Source organism: Cupressus sempervirens, chromosome 2 (genome assembly GCF_028749045.1).
Source record: "Cupressus sempervirens isolate cs-2001-9-10 chromosome 2, ASM2874904v1, whole genome shotgun sequence".
In the NCBI taxonomy this organism is placed as follows: domain Eukaryota; kingdom Viridiplantae; phylum Streptophyta; class Pinopsida; order Cupressales; family Cupressaceae; genus Cupressus; species Cupressus sempervirens.
This window is the reverse complement of record NC_143119.1, coordinates 657,330,814-657,338,108: the sequence shown is the minus strand read 5'-3', so window position 1 is coordinate 657,338,108 and position 7,295 is coordinate 657,330,814.

Genomic DNA, 7,295 nt, shown 5'->3' with positions numbered 1-7,295 from the left:
GTTGCTAACTGCCAAATCTCTCTCACCATTCATCATGGGATCAAATTGTCTATTCTGTTAGCTCTGAGTGGCCAGGTAAACCCTAGCCCCAAGATTGTCCGACCCTATTGAGTTCTTGAACATTCTCGAGCATGCCAAACTGAAACATCCCTAAGGGTCACTAAATGCCATAGGGCAATGATCTTTGATGGGGCATATTTTGGAGCTCGTGCAAGGTATGGATGCAATTCTAGGTCCTATAGGACTATGTTGTGGAGACCTACAATAAGCTCTCTCACTTTTTGGAGATCTTACTCCATTTTGATTTTGTGATGCCATCTCAGGTGATGCTAAAATTCGTAGTGGTGGCCAATACAAAGTTGCCAATTGCCAAATATCCCTCACTGTTTATCGTGGGATCGAACTGTCTATTTTGTTAGCTCTGGGTGGTTGGGTAAACCCTAGCCCCAAGCTCTTTCTATCCCATTGAGTGCTTGAAAATTCTTAGGCACACCGAACCAAAACGTCCCTAAGGGTCACTAAATGCCATAGGGAAGTGATCTTTGACAGGGCATATCTCAGAGCTCGTGCAAGGTATGGATGTGATTCTAGGTCCTATAGGACCATGTTGTGGAGACCTATAATAACTTCTCTCACTTTTTGGAGATCTTACTCCATTTTGATTTTGTGATGCCATCTCGGGTGATGCTGAAACTCATAGTGTTGGCCAATACAAAGTTGCCAACTACCAAATCTCCCTCACCATTCATCATGGGATCAAACTATCTATTTCGTTAGCTCCAGGTGGCTAGGTAAACCATATCCCTAAGCTTGTACCATCCTGTTGAGTGCTCAAACATTCTCAAGCACGCCAAATTGAAACATCCCTAAGGGTCACTAAAAGCCATACGGAAATGATCTTTGATAGAGCATATCTCGGAGCTCATGCCAGATATGGATGTGATTCTAGGTCCTATAGGACCATGTTACAAAGACCTACGATAACCTCTCTCTCTTTTTAGAGATCTTACTCTATTTTGATTTTGCGACACCATCTCGAGTAATGCTGAAACTCGTAGTGTTGGCTAGTACAAAGTTGCCAACTGCTAAATCTCACTCACTGTTCATCATGGGATCAAACTGTCTATTTTGTTAGCTCTGGGTGGTTAGGTAAACCTTAGCCCTAATCTCATCCCATCCTATTGAGTGATTGAACATTCTTAGACACGTTGAACTAAAACATCCCTAAGGGTCACTAAATGCCATAGGATAGTGATCTTTGATGGGGCATATCTCAAAGCTCGTGCAAGGTATGGATGTGAATCCAAGTCCTATAGGACCATGGGAGACCTACAATAGCCTCTCTCACTTTTTAGAGATCTTACCCCTTTTTATTTTGCAATACCACCTCGAGTGATGTTGAAACTCATAGTGTTGGCCAGTACAAACTTGCCAACTACCAAATCTCCCTCACCGTTCATCGTAGGATTGAACTATCTATTCTGTTATCTCTAGGTGGCTAAGTAAACCCTAGCTCCAAGCTTCTCCTATCTCGTTGAATGCTCAAACTTTCTTGGGCACACCAAACTAAAATGTCCATAGGGGTCACTAAATGCCATAGGGCAGTAATCTTTGACAGGGCATATCTTGGAGCTTGTGTGAGATATGGATGTAATTCTAGGTCCTATAGGACCATGTTGCAGAGACCTACAATAACCTCTCTCACTTTTTGGAGATCTTACTCTATTTTAATTTTGTGATTTCATCTTGGGTGATGCTAAAACTCATAGTGTTGGCCAGTACAAAGTTGCCAACTGCCAAATCTCCCTCATTGTTCATTGTGGGATCAAACTATCTATTATGTTAGCTCCAAGTGGCTGACTAAATCCTACCTCAAACTCGTCCTATCTTGTTGAGCACTTAAACATTCTCAGGCATGCCAAACTGAAATGTCCCTAAGGGTCACTAAATGCCATAGGGTAGCGATCTTTGGTAGGGCATATCTCAAAGCTTGTGTGAGGTATGGATGTAATTCTAGGTCCTATAGGACTGTGTTATGGAGACCTACAATAACCTCTCTCACTTTTTGGAGGTCTTACTCCATTTTTATTTTGTGATGCCATCTCGGGCAATGCTAAAACTCGTAGTGTTGGCTAGTACAAAGTTGCTAACTGCCAAATCTCCCTCACTGTTCATTGTGGGATCAAACTATTTATTTCATTAGCTTTAGGTGGCCAAGTGAACCTTAGCCCTGAGTTCATCCTATCCTGTTGAGCGCTTGAACATTCTTAGGCACATCGAACCAAAATGTCCCTAAGGGTCATTAAATGCCATAGGGCAACGATCTTTGATGGGGCATATCTCAGAGCTCGTGCGAGATATGGATGTGATTTTAGGTCCTATAGGACTATGTTACAAAGACATACAATAACCTCTCTCACTTTTTGGAGATCTTACTCTATTTTTATTTTGTAATGCCATCTCAAGTGATGTTGAAACTCATAGTGTTGGCCAGTACAAAGTTGCCAACTGCCAAATCTCCCTCACCGTTCATCATGGGATCAAATTGTCTATTCTATTAGTTTTGAGTGGCTAGGTAAACACTAGCCCCAAGCTCATCCTATCCTATTGAGCGCTCAAACGTTCTTGGGTATGCCGAACCAAAATATCCCTAAGGGTCACTAAATGCCATAGGGAAATGATCTTTGATTGTGGCAACTAGATATGTCATCTCATCCAATGATGGAGACTTGTGATAGAAGGTAAAAGGGTGATCATACACATCATTTTTAACATGCAATTTTTTTATGGTAATAAGGTAATCCTCAAATCTTTCTACTTCATCCCATGCCCTATTTTGATACTTCTTCAACCTTGGGTTTTTCACATTTAATATTCCTCTAACAACAAGGCTTGAAAATTCCTACCAACAAGGCTTTGTACTCCATTGTTCTATTTTTGTTGTTTTATTCTAGTTTAAAAGAATAAGGGAATTTATCACCTTGTGGTGATATCAACATTACACCAACTCCTATACTATTGGATGAACATATACCATTGAACTCAATATCCTATAGGGAATCCTTATTATTAAGTTTAGATTCAACAACCTCTTCCCCTCCTAAAATAATGTAGTTAGAAATTTAACACCTAGTGCATGGAATTTGGGCTCAAGGATCTTCTGATGAAAGGAATGTACATTAACTTTCCATTTGGTTGGAGTGTCACAATTTCCTTACCCACTAGTATAGTATCTTTGGACCAATCACTTTTAACTTTTCCTCATAGGTCCCTACAAAAACTCTTTCTGAACATGTCATTACTAACTAGGATATTGGGAACCAAAATAGTTATCTTTAGTATCTTGCCTGGATGAGTGGCTAATGCAAATTGAGAATTTTTTTATTTGTTGTACTACGAGGGTCTTCTTATAATCCATAAAAGACCATTTACCAAAGATTTTAGTTAAGGGGGAGGGGGGCGGATCTAAGGATTTCAGAACATACAAGGAATTTTGTTCTTAGAGGCCCTAGAGTCAATTATACAATTATTGATCTTATGGTTGTGTATGAACATAGAAATATAGAATGGTTTAAGCTCCATATTTAATGAGAAATATTTGTCATATGAACCAAATTTAGCCTCAAATTTAACAATGGAGGAATGAACTGAATAATTTTTATCGATTTCTAAAGATAAAACATTAGTTAATTATTTATCAATAACTTTAGGCACAAATTAATGACCTATGACATATTCAGTCGACTTATCCAATTTGTTAGGATTCGGTCTAAGGTACTCATACTGGGGATTTTTTAACTTTTGGATTACTCACAAAAGTATGGATTTTTTTAGCAAAAGAGATTTTGGAGTCATTGAACTTTGAAATTTTGAACCAAAGGTTTGATGAAAATGTTTACCTTTGTTCAACTACTTTGGGTCCAACGTATTGCCCCGAGTCTTAAGGATATGTTGGCTTCTTGTTGGAATAGTGCATGAAGGATATTCTGACGTTACCAGGATATTGCCCTATTTTTTTACATCAAATTTATATTCAATATGAAAATTTATAGAGTCAATAGACATTTAAGGATTTCTTATATTTTCAACCATCTCTCGATAGGAATTACCATTGAACTTGGGTAAGATTTCCTTAGCTCCTTTGGGTAGGTTGTTTAGATTAGAACTTAAGAGGTGAAAGCTCCCCATGGTTAAGTCATTTCAGCAATTAGAGTTGAGATAGTTACTTTAGGGGGAAGATTTTTCCCATGTAAAGTTTAAGTTTTCCAAATAGTAGGGTGGGAGTTGACTAGGTTTCCTTCAAAGGAGATGAAGGTCTACTTTTTGCTTTTCTCCTAGACCCTGTAAGGTTTGGTGAGTATTTAAGGTCTTGTAATTATTGAAATATAGAATTGGGGATACCTTCATTTTTTTGAGATCTACTGTATTGTCTAGAGAATACAAACTCCAATTTTCCCAACAACAATTCACAGACTAAGATATTTGGGAATCTTGGTTTCTAGAGGTAATTCGGTTTTGTCTTTGTCTTTGTTGTTGTAGTTTTCTAAGAACATCATCTATATCTTCATCCTCCATGAGAACTCTACTAGATCTATGCTAATTTTGTCAAGTTCTCCTAGACTGCCAAGCAAGAATATTTAACTAACTACGAATATCTTCTTTCTTGTCGTGAAAACCAATATTGGGTTCCAACATAGGTATAATATTTTCATGTACTTTGTAAAGAAGCTTTGAAAAAGCCCTAAAATCTATCTCTAACCTGAGGAGAAACCTATTTATTCTTGGAGGAACCCTAATCAAGGGTTGGCAACTCATTTCTTGTGTGAATCCGTATTGTTGGAATGTATGCAACAGACTATGACTGTTTTAGCATAGATTTTACTGGTTTTTAATCTTGTTTGGAGACAAATCACGTGGCTATTATCATTTTGTTGCATGTTGTAGTTGTCTTATTGTTTTTTTTTTCATTTTCCATGCATTAGTTATAGTTTGTGACTAATTTTTGAAAGGTTTTGTAAATTTCTTCAAAGATACCTGTCTACTGCTAGTTTTGGAGTTGTATATCATGAAAGGGCTGTAAGTCTTGTCTCTGCCATGGAAATTCCATGGTCTTCTAGATTTCAAGGCTACAGACCCTAATTTATTATATTATGCAAGCAAGGGCCATAAAATTGAGTGCAAATAATTCTTCGACCAAGCCCTAGGTGAGCTAGGCAATGCCCAACTAGGGACTGTCAACAAAGAAAGAGCTCTTGAGAGAAAACCTTGAAGAATGAAGACATGCCCTTTTGAGGGATTGAAGAGGGGTATGAGGAGGTTATAACTTGTGGAGGAGGAGTCTTGATGAAGTGTGGAAGGTGTCTTAAAAGTGGGGACAACAAGAAGCTAAGAAAACCCTACCAAACCCTCAATTTTGCTTCTTTTTTTGTACGGCCTGTACGCACCCTAAGACCCTAAAAATCCTTGAGCATGGGTCCTATGTATCAACTTTTCTTAAGGCAAAATGTTTTTAAAATATAAGAAAAAGGAGCTATTGGCCCTAGAAATCTGAGTGGAGGCCTAATTAGGGGCTCTTCTTGTAACCCTTTTGTGAAGAAATCTTGATATCAAGTACAAAGCCATTGTTGTTATCCATTCAAGCATAGTACAAGTGTTCCAATAAAACCTTAGAAAATCATGGAAACCTTGGTTGGACTGGGGAATGCTATGGTACACTAGTAGACCTATAAAACCTTTGGAGGGATACTATTCCTAGAAGAGTAAGGAAGTGATGCTGCAAGTTTGGATTAGTTAACCTGGTGAGGAGATTGGGCAAGGTCATGGGATGTTCTAAGTAGAAAGAGATCCTATAGACCACATAGGTGTAGAGAAAACACCAAGATCGACATATAATATACAAGGTTGCATGGGGACGAGGGTACTTGGGGTACTTAGGGTACGAGTATGGATACGGGTACAACTATTTTTTATAATAGGGGATGGGGGTACTTGGGTGTGTCAAACTTTATTTTTAATTATACTTTTATATTTATAGAAAACTTGAATTTATGAGTCATGACAATGATTTTTCAAATCAAGAATAGTGATAAAGTTTGCAAATGTTATGTATTGTTTTCAGTTTCAGATTTGTTATATGTTTGTAATAATAATTTATGATAAATGTTTAGATGCATAACATAGAAGGCAAGATTTAAACATGAACAAGAAGATCATAAATCATATGACAATGACATATTGCAGATGATAAATTTTTGGCTTTAACACTGATAAAGTTTATTGTTGATCAATATTGTATCAAAGTTTCAAACTAATTAGGTATTGAATTAAGCTTGATAAACAAATAACAGAGAAGGAAAACTTTAAACATGAACAAGATCATAAATTATATGACGATCAAATATTGGAAATGATAAACTTATGCTTGAACAATGATAAAGTTTATTGTTAATCAATATTCTATCAAAGTTTTGAATTGATTAGGTATTGAATTAAGCTTGATAAACAATGAGCTGATATACAAACAAAAAACCTTAAAAAAATAATCTAAAATCTCAATCAAGGTCCTTAGCTATGATGCTCTCCATTGAGTACCTGGTACTTGGGATATGTGTACTTGGTACTTAGGTATGTGAGTACCAGTACTAGGGGTGTGGGTACAAGTATCCATGCAACCTCATAATATATTATGATAACCAATAATGTCATACATGAAGGAACATATAATATATTATGATAACCAATAATGTCATACATGAACAAACATATAATATAAAATGATAACCAATAATGTCATACATTAACAAACACATAATATATTATGATAACCAATAATTTTGTACATGAACAAACATATCATATATTAACCAATAATTTCATAAGTCTAATAATGTCATGCATCAAATAAATGTCATACATCAAATATAAAATGTCATATATACATCAAATGTATATCAAATATGTCCACTGACATAAAATCCAACATATATGTCCACTGATGCCTATACATGTGTGTCTATCAACTATATCTTCTCCTTCCCACGAGGGGAAGGAAACAAATCTCTAGAGCTCTTTGGTTGTTGTATGGAGGGAGATGATGGGGATGATGAGGTCTTCCTCACATGCTTGCTTGTCCTCTTTTTGAGGCACTTCTCTAACTCAAGCTGATACAAAAAAAGTAGATATGAATCAATAATTATTATACATCAAAATCAAATATATATACACATAAAATTAATTATTTTCTTACCAGCATCAAATAGTCGCTCTACAAGTCCACCTCAAAGGCTCATGGATGA